The sequence below is a fragment of the Scyliorhinus torazame genome, chromosome 24, assembly GCF_047496885.1.
Source record: "Scyliorhinus torazame isolate Kashiwa2021f chromosome 24, sScyTor2.1, whole genome shotgun sequence".
NCBI classification, from domain to species: Eukaryota; Metazoa; Chordata; class Chondrichthyes; order Carcharhiniformes; family Scyliorhinidae; genus Scyliorhinus; species Scyliorhinus torazame.
The window spans coordinates 45,009,782-45,024,787 of NC_092730.1; the positions used below are offsets into that span (position 1 = coordinate 45,009,782).

Below are 15,006 nucleotides of genomic sequence, written 5' to 3' on the forward strand. Positions count from 1 at the left end.
GCTTTAGCATGCTGCGCGCTTCTTCTACCTTAATTTACCCATGCGGGGTCTTGGTGTGCCCTTACTGGGTTCATTGTGGCGCCCACTCTCTCCTGCTCTGTCGTTCTCTGTACAGATTGTTCCCAAGCTCTCGATCAGCGTTTCCGACCCCACACTTCATTGTGTGCCGGGTCTGAGGAGTCGCAACTGGCACATCTTCTGTCCTGCTTCTGTGGCATGGGATACTAGTGTATGGGTCCATTTGACCGTATCGTCTGCTGATAAACGGGCGCGGGCTAACTCACCAAATACAGCAGTAAAGTGAATCCAAAGGTGTTCAGCAAAAGCTGTTGTATGCTCTCCCTTTTTCTGTTTGCGCCGGTTGAGTCCTTCTACGCATCTCCTCTATTATAGTCAATTGCGTCTAAAATGGCTCTTTTCATGCCTTGGAGGCAACCACCTCCTACCGTTTGTGAGTTGGGAAGGGCTGAACTCACTGACGGGTCGAGGCACATAACTATGAGCGTTACCTCCTCCTTCTCATCTAAACTGTACATTAGTGTCTGTTGCTTCACTAGCTCGAAAAGGTGGTGTATGTCTGATGTGCGGTGGAAAGTCTCAATCTTATCGTCGGCATCTCTTAACTTGGTGATGGTTAATGGGGTTGTATAAAGAAAATCGGGTTGGTCTTCCGTGCTGACCCTGCGCTGCATGGTGATGTGATTCATTGTGTTGGGTGCTGCCTGTGCAGTCGGTGGTGCGGGTGCTTTTCTTTTCGGAGCCTGGGGGGGGCGGGAGGGGGGGCTCTATTTTGATTTTCGATCTCACTCATGTACTGTTGGGCCGTTTCACTGAGTTCCTGCCAATCAGGGCCGTCTTCCTCATCTAGCTGTGGGCCAAAGGTGTCTCTGAACCCATTTTGAACAGATAGCAGGGATTGCAATTTTGCAATTTGCTGCCTGCACTTGGCATGACCCACCAAACTCTGCCTCTGTCCCGTGGTGGAACTATGGAGTGCTCGGATGGCTGCCTACAAATCATAGCACTGTTTCCTCAATTGTTCTAACTGGTTCGCTGTTTCTTCTCTTGCCATCACATCACGTTGCGTGTCCTGGTAGGCCTTATCATAGTGAATTTGGAAGCTGCTACGGTGGGCGAGACAGGATTGGTGTGTCTTCTTGACATCATCCATCTCCTTGTCCTTCGCCGCTAGCTGGTACCGCAGCTGCACATTTAATCTCTCGCTTGCACTAATATCTCCCTATCTACATCTCTCCTTCTCCTCAAGCTGCTTACGGAGTGCCCTCATGACCTCCTCCGTGACACGCAATTGCCAGACAGGACACGATTGCCATCGGCTTACGAACCTTACTTAAACTTTTCTTGTGGATCTCTGTCAGGCTGTCCCACCAAGTCTGTCCTATGCTGCCAGGAACACTTGCCTCATTTGCGCAAATTTCCGACCATTGGGGCCATCCTTTCCCCTTTAGGTATCTCCTAAGCTCTTCTTCCCATACGGGACACTGTTCTGATCTGTTGCTCGCTGCACCCTCGGGTGCCTGTGGATGCATAGCGCATTCCATTGCCTTCATGGCAATCCCAACAATTACTTCTGTCTCTACCGGAAATTTGGAACAAGGGGGAATAAAGCGGTGATGCCAATACGGGTAAGGCTCAAGCTATTTTCCGGTTTACGCAATTCCCGAGAGTTTCACGCAAGAAAACCTATCGAGTTTACCTTATATCACTTACTTAGTACGCATGCAGATTACACATTCCTGAATTTTGGAGGTTTGATCGATATTGGTTTCGCTTGTGGTTTCTTTTACTTTGAAAATTTGGATTTCTAATTCTAACACTTTTGTGGGTTCTCTCGGAGTGACACGGTCACGTTTGGGTCAATTCCCGTCAGGTGTCGCCAATGACTGTTGCCTTTTATTCCCCTGTCTTTTTCTGTGGCTCTGTTCCAATTATGGCAATCAGTTAGTTTGCCCTCCTTTCTTTTGATATCTATGTTCTAATGCTCAGAGTCGCCAGGTATCAAATGATACCACCACAAGGTTCAACCGACTATTGATCAAAGAGCCAAACACGAGTCAGTTCATTCAAAGTCAAGGATACTTTATTTACACACAATTAGTCATGCAATATAAACACTACTAGTTAACTACACCTGTAATTAACTTCAGGCACCCGGCTTTGGTCAGAGGAACAGTGGCCGCTGTCCGATTCTGGATCCATCGAGTCTGGAGAAGTAGGTGCTGCTCAGCTAGGCTCATCCATCTGGTAGCGAGCGTTGAACTTGGACTTGCTTCTGGTGTTGCTGCGATTGGAGATGGTCGTTGCCAGGGCGCCAGGTTCAAAAGAGGTCGAACACATGGCAAACTCTTCTTCTTATACTTGGGGGTTTTCGCGCTCTTTTGGGCGGTCCTTCAGTTTGGACCCCACGAATTGGGTGATCCCTGATCACGCTGTTCGATTCCTAACCAATAGGTGGGCGGGGACCTGGATGGCTGAACGTGTGCCAAGCGGAATTGCTTTAGGTTCCCCTGAACAGGGAGTGGCGCCGAAATGTCTGGGACTGTACGGTCTCTGGAGTACCAGTCCTTTGTTTACGTGAAAATGGGCCATCAAATGCTAATCGGCCCCATCAAAACACTAATTGGTCGGAGTTTCGATACCGTCTGGACTTCTTGCTTGCAAATATACATCTCAAGCTCCGTGACTGGCTGAGTCTTGCCTTGTCCGTTTAAGGCTTTGCGAGTTTCTCTTTCCCTCGTGGTAAGTGACCATCCCAGATGGCTACAAAGTCTGATTAAAACCCACCCCGATTAAATACGATTCACTCTAAATGCAGAGTACAGATCTACATAATCATCAGAATGCCGAAATACATTAAGATGCAGCACCGGAATTCAAAATGCGGCATTACATTTTTGACATGTGGTTTCACCAGCAGTGTGTGTGGTTTGCATACGTCAGGGGACGCAACCCTGGCCGAGTGGTTCAAGCGATGGATTCATAATCCATCGGGATTTCTCTCCGCAGTTTCGAATCCTGATGACTTCAGGACTTTGAATGCCATCTGTCAGAACAAATTTCACAAAATTAGATAATGATGAATTATAGATAAGGACATGCTTCGTTCAATGTTAATCTCCTTAATCGCGTCAAATATCAATTGTTCTGAGATCTCTGACAATAAATATTCGTCAAATTCTGCAATCTGTCCATGAACAACCCGCCCTTCAATCCATTTATTGTGACTTTAATTTCACTAAACCTACTTCTTTATCACAAATAAATAATAGGATTCGTGTACAGAATGTGATTCACACAGTTTGCTGCTCTGAATTCAAATGTGATCCTTCTGTATCACGTGGTGATGGTTCTTCCGACATCCGAGGAACATTACTCCAGAACAATGGAGTGAAGCAGAAAATGAGTGTTGAGACGCTGAAAGATGCCTTCGTACGAACGGAATATGGCGTTCGACTCATCGATCAACAGTTCCAACGCACCACAGCAAAAGACCGCACGGACCTCCTCAGATGACAAAAACTGGACACAACCGACAGAGTACCGTTCGTCGTCCAGTACTTCCCTGGAGCGGAGAAACTACGAAATCTTCTTTCCAGCCTACAACACGTCATCGATGAAGACGAACATCTTGCCAAGGACATCCCCACACCTTCACAACTTGCCTTCAAACAACCGCGCAACCTCAAACAAACCATTGTTTGCAGCAAACTACCCAGACTTCAGAACAACGACCACGCCACCACACTACTCTGACATGCCAATCTCGTCATGATGTGCCAGATCATCGACATGGGTACCACCATTAAACATGAGAACACCACCCACCAGGTACGCGGTACATACTCGTTCGAGTTGACCAATGTTGTCTACCTCATACGCTGCAGGAAAGTTTGTCCCGAAGCGTGGTATATTGGCGAGACCATGTAGAAGCTTGGACAACGGATGATCGGACATGGCGCGACAATCGTCAGGCAGGAATGTTTCCTTCCAGTCGGGGAACACTTCAGCTGTCAAGGGCATTCAGGCTCTGATCTTTGGGTAAGCGTTCTCCAAGGCAGCATTCAGGTCGCGTGACAACGCAGAATGGCCGAGCAGAAACTTGTAGCCAAGTTCCACACTCATTGCTACGGCCTCAACCGGGACCTTTGATCCTTGTCGCATTACATTCACCCCCACCCACCATCTGGCCTGGGCTTGCAAAATCATCCTACCAACTATCCTGGCTTGGGCAATTCACACCCCTCTTAAATCTGGGATCACCCCTGCAAGTGCATGCATTCTAAGTATCGTTTTGCATCTTTGACTTTGTCGATATATCTGTTCCTGGAACCTACTTCTTCATTCACCTGAGGAAGGAGCAATGCTCTGAAAGTTAGTGATTTGATACAAACCTGTTGGACTTTAACCTGGTGTTGTAAGATATCTTGCTGTGCTCACTGCAGTCCAACGCAGGCATCTCCACATCTTATATAATTGTAACAAGACATCCTTGCTCCTGCACTGAAATGCTGTCGCGATGAAAGCCAACGTACCACTTGCCTTCTTTACCGCCTGCTGCACCTGCACGTTTATCTTCAGCGACTGGTGCACAGGGACACCCAGGTCTCGTGGCACATTCACATTTCCTAATTTATTGCCATCCACATAATAATCTACCTTCTTGTTTTTGCTACCAAAGTTGCGAACCTAACATTCACCCAAATTGTACTGCATCTGCCATTCATTTGCCCACTCACTCAACTTGTCCGAATCATGTGGAGTTACAGCAATTCTGCCTGTCAGTTGGCGTTTCGTAATAGTTGGATTCCGGCCTTGCGTGGCTATCCGTGTGGAGTTTCCACATTCTCCCCGTCTCTGCGGAAGGAGGATCTTCCGGGTGCTTCGGATTCGTACCTCATTTTAAAGCTATGCAGGCTAGGTGGATAGGCCATGGGCAATGCGTGGTGTTCGGGGAATAGGGCGGGCGGGGGATTGGGGGGTTCTGGACAGAGGGCTGTTTCGGAGGGTCGGTGCAGACTTAATGGGCCGAATGACCTTCTTCGGAATTTGAGGGATTTTATGGATAACAAATTAGATTTGTCATGAGTTCCACATGTCCTGATCCTTAAGGCGCCTGAGCGATGTTCATCATGATGTGATCAAATGTTTGTACCACGTGGTTAAAGCGATACTCAATAATCCATTCTGCTCTGTACACGTGGTTTCAGCTCCCATCGTCGTCTGTAAAATATCTGTTGTGTCTCTGTTTGATCCAGTTCATGAGGGTGAACTGAAAATGCTGTGATTTTTACGTTTTAATTCATGGAGTTTAATATATTCACAGAAACAAGATGGCAGATGATGTTTGAGTGGCTGGAATAATCGAACTCCTTCCATATTGAATCCAAAGTTTACGCTCTTCAAACAAAATGCTGAGTAAGTTAAGTATTTCACTACCTGACTTAATTTCTCATACCTCCCGAATTAGAAACTGTGTCTGTTCCTCTCATTCTCTGAGCCTCGATTTCCTCGCCGTCTTCGTTGCCAGGGTGGGCCTCACACGCTGCTTCCTACCGGCTCTGCTGAATGGAGTCTTCGCTGTTCGGGGGACCGGGATTTGATTGTTATACCCCTCCCCCCTGCCTTTCCAAAACTTTATCCGGCCCCCAGCCAATGAGGTCACAGTGTGTGAGTGGACCATTGAGTGGTGCCAATTTACTTAATACTACCCCAATGCAACTAACTTGGGTATTTGGTTCAGGAAGGGCCACCTTCTCAAACACACCCCTCTCCCGAGGTGCAGCGGTTCTCAGGTTAAATCAACACCAGTCAGCTCTCCCCCTTAGAGGAGGAAACAGGCGCCGCAGTGCAGCGACTAGTGATTTTTCATTGTAACTTCATGGCTGTGTTAATGGAAACCTATGTGGTACTAAAAAGGTGGATTATTATTCGATTATTATATCTGTCCGTCTCTATTGCTGTCTGTGTGTGATTATATATGTCAGTCTCTGTTGCTGCCAATCTGTTTCTCTCTGTGCGTGTGTGATTGTATCTGTCAGTGTCTGTTACTGTGTGTGATTGTGTGATTGTGCATGCCAGCCTCTGTTACTCTCTGTGAGTGCCTGGTTCTATCCGTGAGACTGTCATTTACCGTGTGATAGGCCTGCATTTCTTTGTTTCGGTATATGAGTATGTGGATGAATCTGTCAGCGTCGTTCTATCTGTGAGTGTGAGACAGTATCAATAAGTGTCTGCTACTGTCTGTGCCGGCGCGATTGCAGCTATCCGTGACGTTCCTGTCTGTGAGTTTGTGTTGTATCTATAAGTGTCTATTACAGTTTGTGAGTGTCTGATTGTGTCTGTCAGTGTATGTTACTGTCTGAGTGTGTGATTGCATCTATCAGTGTGCACTGTTGCCGACGAATGTGTAATTTCATCTGTTGGTTTACGTTGCTGTCTGTGAGTGTGTGAGTGCATCGATCACTGTATCTTACTGTCTGTGAGTTGTGATTATATCTGCCAGTGTGTGTTACTGACTGTGTGTGCACGACTGTATCTGTCAGTGTCTCTTACTGTCTGTGATTTTATCTATCAGTGCCTGTTACAATCAGTGAGTGTACTATTGGATCTGCTAGTGTCTGTTACTGTCTGTGAGTGTGTAATTGCCTCTATTAGCGTCTGGTACAGTCTGTGGGTGATCTATTGCATCTATCAGTGTCTTTTACAGTATGTAAGTGTGCCATTCCATCTATAAGTGTCTGTGGCTGTCTGTAAGTGTGCAATTGCATCTTTCCGTGTCTGTGACTGTCCGTAAGAGTGCGATTGCATCTTTCAGTGTCTGTGAGTGTGTGATTGTATCTTTCAGTGCCTGTCGCTGTCTCTAAGTGTGTGGTTGTATCTGTCAGTGTCTGTGACTGTGAGTGTGTGATTGGATCGATCAGCGTGTGTCACTGTCTGTGCGTTGTCATTGTATCTATCAATGTTTGATACTATTTGTGAGTGTGTGATTGTATCTGTCAGCGTTGCTTACAGTCTATGAGTGTGTGATTGTATCTGTCAGTATCTGTTACTGTCTGAGTGTGTGATTGCATCTATCTGTTTCTGAGACTGCCTCTGAGTATGTGATTATGCGTATCACTATATTTCACTAACTGTGAGTGTGTCATAGTACCTGTCAGTGTATGTCACTTTTTGTGACTGTGTGATTGTATCTGCCAGTGTTTGGGGTTTAACCGCACAATGCCACCAGTTCTTCTTCGGTTACCCACTGCGCAGTCCAGGTTTCCGTATTCACTTCTCCCATAATTCTCTTCAGCCACCTCTCCTGGATGAACCTTCTACTGTTAGTACACTGGAGGGGTCCTTCGGCTACTTATCTGTGAGAAGATCGCATATTAAATTTCCATGAAGTAAAGGAGTTGGAACACGTGGTTAAGATGATGCACAATAATCCATTGCACGTGGATTCCAATCGCACACTCGTCTGTAACGTGGTCAACTTTATGAGGATAAAATAAAAATGCTGTGATATGTAGCAATTCTTGAAGGGCTTGGCGGGTGGTGAACAGTAGAACACCTTGCATATTGAAACCACATTCAAAAACGATGAGGAAGTTACTTAATTCACTCTCTGCCCTAATTGCGCATACATGCTGAGTCGGAACCCGTTTCTTTCCCTCAGTTCGAAACTCACGAATTCGCGCAAAAGGCAAGTTAATTAAATATAGAAGCTGAATTAAGCCATTAGACCTTTCGAGTCTGCCCTGCCATTCTATCATCGCTGATATGTTCCTTATCTGCTATCTACAATGTTACAGATGAAGAGGTCGATTGCGATATCAGCCAGAGCACCTCCTCCCGAGAACACATGACCTCGGAGCGTGAGTAGGCAATTTAGACACCTGAGCCTAACATCTTCCATGTGATCTTGGCTGAACCCATCCTGGCCTCAACTCCACCGTCCTACCCGATCTCAATAAACCTTAAGCTCCTTACCACTAAAAATCTCTCTAACTCCTCCTTACTTTTACTCACTCTCCCTGCATCCAACCAGCTCTGGGGTCGCGAGTTCCACAGAATCACAAGCCTTTGGGAGAAGTCGTTTTTCCTCAAGTCTTTATTAAATTTGCAATCTCTTATTCTAAGGTTATGACCTCGCGTTTTAGAATGCCCCACTAGAGGAAGCATCAACTCCACGTCGACCTTATCCATACCTTTTGGCAGCTTATACCCCTCAATTAGATAATTGCGCATAGATTCTGAGTGAAAAACTGTTGGCCAGTCTTCCTCGGTTTGAAACTCACGGTGTCGCGCAAAAACATCCGATACAACTATTACTGCGATGGCGGTAAATCGATCACTGTTCAACTGCTGAGAAGGAAGCGATGCTCACCACTATACCACTATCGCTGCATTTTCAATATTGAACACCAGGATGAATAGAACGAGGCAGATATAATCCATCAGTTCATGGGTGTAAAATGAACTAGGACGTATAGACACGCGAGCTTGCGGGACGGGGTGGCCGAGTGGTTAAGGCGATGGACTGCTAATCCATTGTGCTCTGCACGCGTGGGTTCGAATCCCATCCTCGTCGATTTTTCATCCACCGTTTCTCGAAAGTGGGCCTCATTTTTCAAAGATGGATCTGCAATCACTGATGTGACAGTCTATTCAAAGTTGTCATCCCGGATTGCATCGAGTTGGGTGAGAGGAGAGACGAATGGAGGCAAGCGTGTTTGTAGTTTAACCGCTCAATGCCACCAGTTCTTCTTCGGTTACCCACAGTATAGTCGAGGTTACCGGGTTCACTTCTCCCAGAATTCTCTTCAGCCACCTCTCCTGGATGAACCTTCTCCTGTTTGTACACTGGAGGGGTTCTTCGGCTACTTGTCTGTGAAAAGATCGCATATTAAATTTCCATGAAGTAAAGGAGTTGGACCACGTGGTTAAGGTGATGCACAATAATCCATTGCACGTGGATTCCAATCCCATCCTCGTCTGTAACGTGGTCAACTTCATGAGGATAAAATAAAAATGCTGTGATAGTTAGCTTTTGTTTAAGGGCTTGGCGGGTGGTGAATAGTAGAACGCTTTCCATATTGAAACCACATTCAAAAACGATGAGGAAGTTACTTAAATCACTCTCTACCATAATTGCCCATAAATTCTGAGTTGGAAACCGTTTCTTTCCCTCAGTGTGAAACTCACGAATTCGCGCAAAAGATAAGTTCATAAAATATAGGAGCAGAATTAAGCCATTAGACCTTTCGAGTCTGCCCCGCCATTCTATCATCGCTGATATGTTCCTCATCTGCTATCTACAATGTTGCAGGTGAAGAGGTCGATTGCGAAATCAGCCAGAGCACCTCCTCCCGAGAACACATGACCTCGGAGCGGAAGTAGGCAATTTAGCCTCCTGAGCCTAACACCTTCCATGTGATCTTGGCTGATCCCATCGTGGCCGCAACTCCACCGTCCTGCCCGCTCTCCTTATTGGTAAGGAGTTGAAACGCCTTACCAATAAAAATCTCTCTAACTTCTCCTTAAATTTACTCACTCTCACTTCATCCAACGCACTGTGGGGTTGCGAATTCCACAAGTATCACAAGCCTTTGGGAGAAGTAGTTTTTCCTCAAATCTTTGTTAAATTTGCGATCTCTTATTCTGAGATTATGACCTCGCGTTTTAGAACGCCCCACTAGAGGAAGCATCAACTCCACGTCTACCTTATCCTGACCTTTTGGCATCTTATACCCCTCAATTAGATAATTGCGCATAGATTCTGAGTGAAAAACTGTTGGCCAGTCTTCCTCGGTTTGAAACTCACGGTGTCACGCAAAAACATCCGATACAACTATTACTGCGATGGCGGTAAATCGATCACTGTTCAACTGCTGAGAAGGAAGCTATGCTCACTATGCCACTATCGCTGCATTTTCAATATTGAACACCAGGATGAATAGAACGAGGCATATATAATCCATCAGTTCATGGGTGCAAAATGAACGAAGACGGATAGACGTGCGAGCTTGCGGGACGGGGTGGCCGAGTGGTTAAGGCGGTGAACTGCTAATCCATTGTGCTCCGCACTTTATCCATACCTTCTGACATCTTTTCCTTCTCAATTAGATAATGGCGCATAAATTCTGAGTGAAAAACTGTTGGCCAGTGTTCCTCAGTTGGAAACTCACGATAAATTGCCCTTCGTGTCCAAAATTGCCCTTAGTGTTGGGTGGAGGTGTTCTTTCCAAGAGCCGGTGCAGACTCAATGGGCCGAATGGCCTCCTTCTGCACTGTAAATGCTATGATAATCTATGATTAATCTAGGACAAAGGTTCGGCACAACATCGTCGTCCGAAGGGCCTGTTCTGTGCTGTATTTTTCTATGTTCTATGTGGCGCAAAAACATCCAATACAACTATTACTGCGATGGGCGGGAACAGATCCCCGGTCAACTGTTTGGTAAGCAGCTATGCTCAACACTGTACCGCCATCGCTCCATTTTAAGTTTTGGACACCAGGTTGAATAGAATGAGGCAGATAATTTCCATCAGTTCATGGATGCGAACCGCATTTAGACGTATTTGCAGCTGAGTGCGTGGGACGTGGTGGCCCAGTGGTTACGGCGATGGACTGCTGATCCATTGTGCTTTGCGCGCGTGGGTTCGAATCTCATCCTCGTGGAATTTTCATCCACTGGTTCTCTGAAGTGTCGCTCATTTTTCCAAGATGGATCTGCAATCACTGATGTGACAATCTATTCCAGGTTTTCAGGCCAGATTGCATCGAGTTGGGTTAGTGGAGGGAGGAACGGAGGCAGACGTGTTGGGGCTTCACCGCCGGTTGACACCAGTTCTTCTTCGGCCGAACACAGTATAGTCGATGTTTCCGTGTTGACCTCTCCTATAATTAAGTTCTCCCACCTCTCCCAGGTGGAATTTTGCATTGGAGGGTGCCTCGGTTCCTTGTATGTGAGAAGATCAAATATTAAAGTTCCATGAAGTGAAGGAGTTGTACCACGAGGTTAAGGGATACACAATAACCCCTGGTGCTCTGCGCTCGTGGGTCCGCATCCCATCATCTTCTGTAACGTGTCTGTTGCGTCTCTGTTTGGTCTATTTCATGAGGGTGAAGTAAAAATGCTGTGATTTTTAACTTTTCATTAAGGGCTGGAGGTGGTGAATACTCGAACACTGGCCATATTCAAACCACATTAAAAAATGACGAGGAATTGACTTTATTCACTCCCCGCCCTAATAGCGCATAAATTCAGTGTTGGAAACTATTTCTTTCCCTCAGTTTGAAAGGCATGAAGTCGCGCCAAAAAGATAAGTTCATCAGGTATAGAAGCAAAATTAAGCCAGTCGACCCATCGAATCTGCCCGCCATTCCATCATGGCTGAAAAGTTCCTCAGCTGCTACTTAGAATATTACAGACCAAGAGATCGATTATGATACCAGCCAGAACACCCAGTCCCAAGGATCCATGACCTCGGAGCGGGAGTAGGCAATTTAGCCTCCTGAGTCTAACACCTTCCATGTGATCTTAGCTGATCCCATCGTGGCCTCAACTCTACCGTCCTGCACGCTCTCCATAAACCTTCAACTCCTTACCAATAAAAATCTCTCTAACTCCTCCTTACATTTACTCACTCTCCCTGCATCCAACGCACTGTGGGGTTGCGAATTCCACAGAATCACAAGCATTTAGGACACGTAGTTTTTCCTCAAATCGGTTTTAAATTTGCGATCTCTTATTCTAAGATCATGACCTCTGGCTTTAGATTGCCCCACAAGAGGAAGCATCAACTCCACGTCGACTTTATCCGTACCTTCTGACATCTTATGCATCTCAATTAGATAATGGCGCATAAATTCCGAATGAAAATCTGTCTGCCAGTACTCCTCAGTTTGAAACTCACGATGCCGTGAAAAACATCCAATACAACTATTACTGCCATAGCTGGGAATCGAACCCAGATAAACTGTTTGGAAGGCAGCTGCGCTCATCACTGTACCACCATCGCTCCATTTCAAATTTTGGATACCAGGTTGAATAGAAAGAGGCAGATAATTTCCATCAGTTCATGGATGCGAACCGAATTTAAACGTATTAGCGGATGTGTGCCTGTAATGTGGTGGCCGAATGGTGAAGGCGATGGACTGCTGGTCTATTGTGCTTTGAAAACATGGGTTCGAATCCCATCCTCGTCGAATTTTCATCCAGTGTTTCTCGGAAGTGGGGCTAATTTTTCCATGATGGATCTGCAATAACTGATGTGTCAATCTATTCCAATTTTTCAGCCCTTTTGCATCGAGTTGGGTTAGTGGAGGGAGGAACGAAGACAGACGTGTTGGTGCTTAACCGCCCGTTGACACCTGTTCGTCTTCGGCCGAACACAGGAAAGTCGATGTTTCCGTGTTGACCTCTCCGATAATTAAGTTCTGCCACCTCTCCCAGATGAAATTCCTTCTATTTGTACATTGGAGGGGTTCCATGTCTGTGCGTAGATCAAATATTAAAGATCCATGAAGTGAAGGAGTTGTACCACGTGGTTAAGGTTATGCACCGTAACCCTTGGTGCTCTGCGCTCGTGGGTCCGTATCCCATCATCGTCTGTAACGTGTCTGTAGCGTCTCTGTCTGGTCCACTTCATGAGGGTGAAGTAAAAATGCTGTGATTTTTAGCTTTTGTTTAAGGGCTTGGAGGTGGTGAATACTCGAACACTTTCCATATTCAAACTACATTACAAAATGACGAGGAATTGACTTTATTCACTGCCCGCCCTAATAGCGCATAAATTCTGTGTTGGAAACGATTTCTTTCCCTCAGTTTGAAAGGCATGAAGTCGCGCCAAAAAGATAAGTTCATCAGGTATAGAATCAAAATTAAGCCAGTCGACCCAACGAATCTGCCCGTCATTCCATCATGGCTGAAAGGTTCCTCAGCTGCTACTTAGAATGTTACAGACCAAGAGATCGTTTATGATATCAGCCAGAACACCTTCTCCCAAGAATACATGACCTAGGAGCGGGAGTAGGCAATTTAGCCCCCTGAGTCTAACACCTTCCATGTGATCTTAGCAAATCCCATCGAGGCCTCAACTCCACCGTCCTGCACGCTCTCCCTAAACCTTCAACTCCTTACCAATAAAAATCTCTCTAACTCCTCCTTACAATTACTCACTCTCCCTGCATCCAACGCACTGTGGGGTTGCGAATTCCACAGAATCACAAGCATTTGGGACACGCAGTTTTTCCTCAAATCGGTTTTAAATTTGCGATCTCTTATACTCAGATCATGACCTCTGGTTTTAGAATGACCCACAAGAGGAAGCATCAACGCCACGTCTCCTTTATCCATACATTCCGACATTTTATACATCTCAATTAAATAATGGCGCATAAATTCTGAGTGAAAAGCTGTTGGCCAGTCTTCCTCAGTTTGAAACTAACGATGTGGCGCAAGAACATCCAATACAACTATTACTGTGAAGGCCAGGAATCGAACCCGACTCAACTGCTTTTGGTCAGCACAGTTCAGATATTTTACTGTCGTGCTGAATGGTTGTTCTGTGAAGGTGATGTGATTTCTTCTGTGATGTTGTTCTGATGGGAAAGTGGGGAGTGACTGGAATCACCTTCATAGAAGGAAGTTCGGGGCGGCAGTTTCACCTCTCTGGGAACATTGATCAACCTGTTACTGATTTCATCACACTTTGCCTCAAGTCCGACCCCGAAGTGAGTCAATCACGAGCAGAGTGGCGCCGTGGGAGCGTGCTAGGCCCATAGCCCGGAGGTCGATGGATCAATACCATCTTCTGCTATTTATATTCTCACTCACACCAAACTGAAACAAGTGGCAATTCGTCAGCAGCACATCTGCCTTTTTTCTTTATTAGTATTAAAGTTTTGCTTTCAGTCTGATCCGCTCTTTGACACCTGTTCTTCAGCTACCTTCAGTACAGTCGAGGTGACTCAGTTGACTTTTCCCGGAACACTCTTCTGCCGCCTCTACTTGCTGAAAGTTCTCCTGTTTGGACACTGGAGGGGTTCTTCGGCTCCTTGTCTGTGAAAGCAGCACCGGAAGTAGCTGCGGGGAGAGATTCCAGTCGCCAGAATGCAACTCTCCAATTGGATACTTCACGTCGCTCAGATCTCAGACTCTCAATAACTTCGTGTGAGGAACAGGTAGAGCGGGAATTCAGTCCTTGTGATTAGAGCAAACTGATGAATGCAGCAATGAGAAGCTGCTTAACCCCAGCGGCTTGGACAAGGATGGCACTCAGATACAGGACTCAGGCTGGGGTTCAAAAGTAGGAAAAGCGTATCTTGTTTGAAATGAAATGACGATGAAGACAGAATTTAAGTCTATTCATGCACGGATCTTCATTTCGACGGCAACGCGCCAGGAAGTGTTTGATAAGGTTCCCCACGGTAGGCTATGGCAGAAAATACGGAGGCTGGGGATTGAGGTTGATTTAGAGATGTGGATCAGAAATTAGCTAGCTGAAAGAAGCCAGATGGTGGTGGTTGATGGGAAATGTTCAGAATGGAGTTCAGTTAGAAGTGGCGTACCACAAGGATCTGTTCTGGGGCCGTTGCTGTTTGTCATTTTTATAAATGACCTAGAGGAGGGCGCAGAAGGGTGGGTGAGTAAATTTGCAGACGACACTAAAGTCGGTGGTGTTGTCGACAGTGCGGAAGGATGTTGCAGGTTACAGAGTGACATAGATAAGCTGCAGAGCTGGGCTGAGAGGTGGCAAATGGAGTTTAATGTAGAGAAGTGTGTGGTGATTCACTTTGGAAGGAATAACAGGAATGCGGAATATTTGGCTAATGGTAAAATTCTTGGAAGTGTGGATGAGCAGAGAGATCTCGGTGTCCATGTACATAGATCCCTGAAAGTGTCCACCCAGGTTGATAGGGTTGTGAAGAAGGCCTATGGAGTGTTGGCCTTTATTGGTAGAGGGATTGAGTTCCGGAGTCATGAGGTCATGTTGC

The 15,006-nt window shown here is 46.1% G+C and overlaps 2 non-coding genes across 2 annotated transcripts; both read left to right on the forward strand.

Moving 5' to 3' along the window:
• The first annotated feature begins 8,514 nt into the window (after nucleotides 1-8,514).
• Nucleotides 8,515-8,596, forward strand: trnas-gcu (transfer RNA serine (anticodon GCU)). Its single transcript has one exon. It is a non-coding gene; the product is annotated as a tRNA-Ser (tRNA).
• Nucleotides 8,597-10,604: 2,008 nt separating this feature from the next.
• On the forward strand, nucleotides 10,605-10,694 carry trnas-gcu (transfer RNA serine (anticodon GCU)). Its single transcript has one exon. It is a non-coding gene; the product is annotated as a tRNA-Ser (tRNA).
• The last annotated feature ends 4,312 nt before the right edge of the window (nucleotides 10,695-15,006 follow it).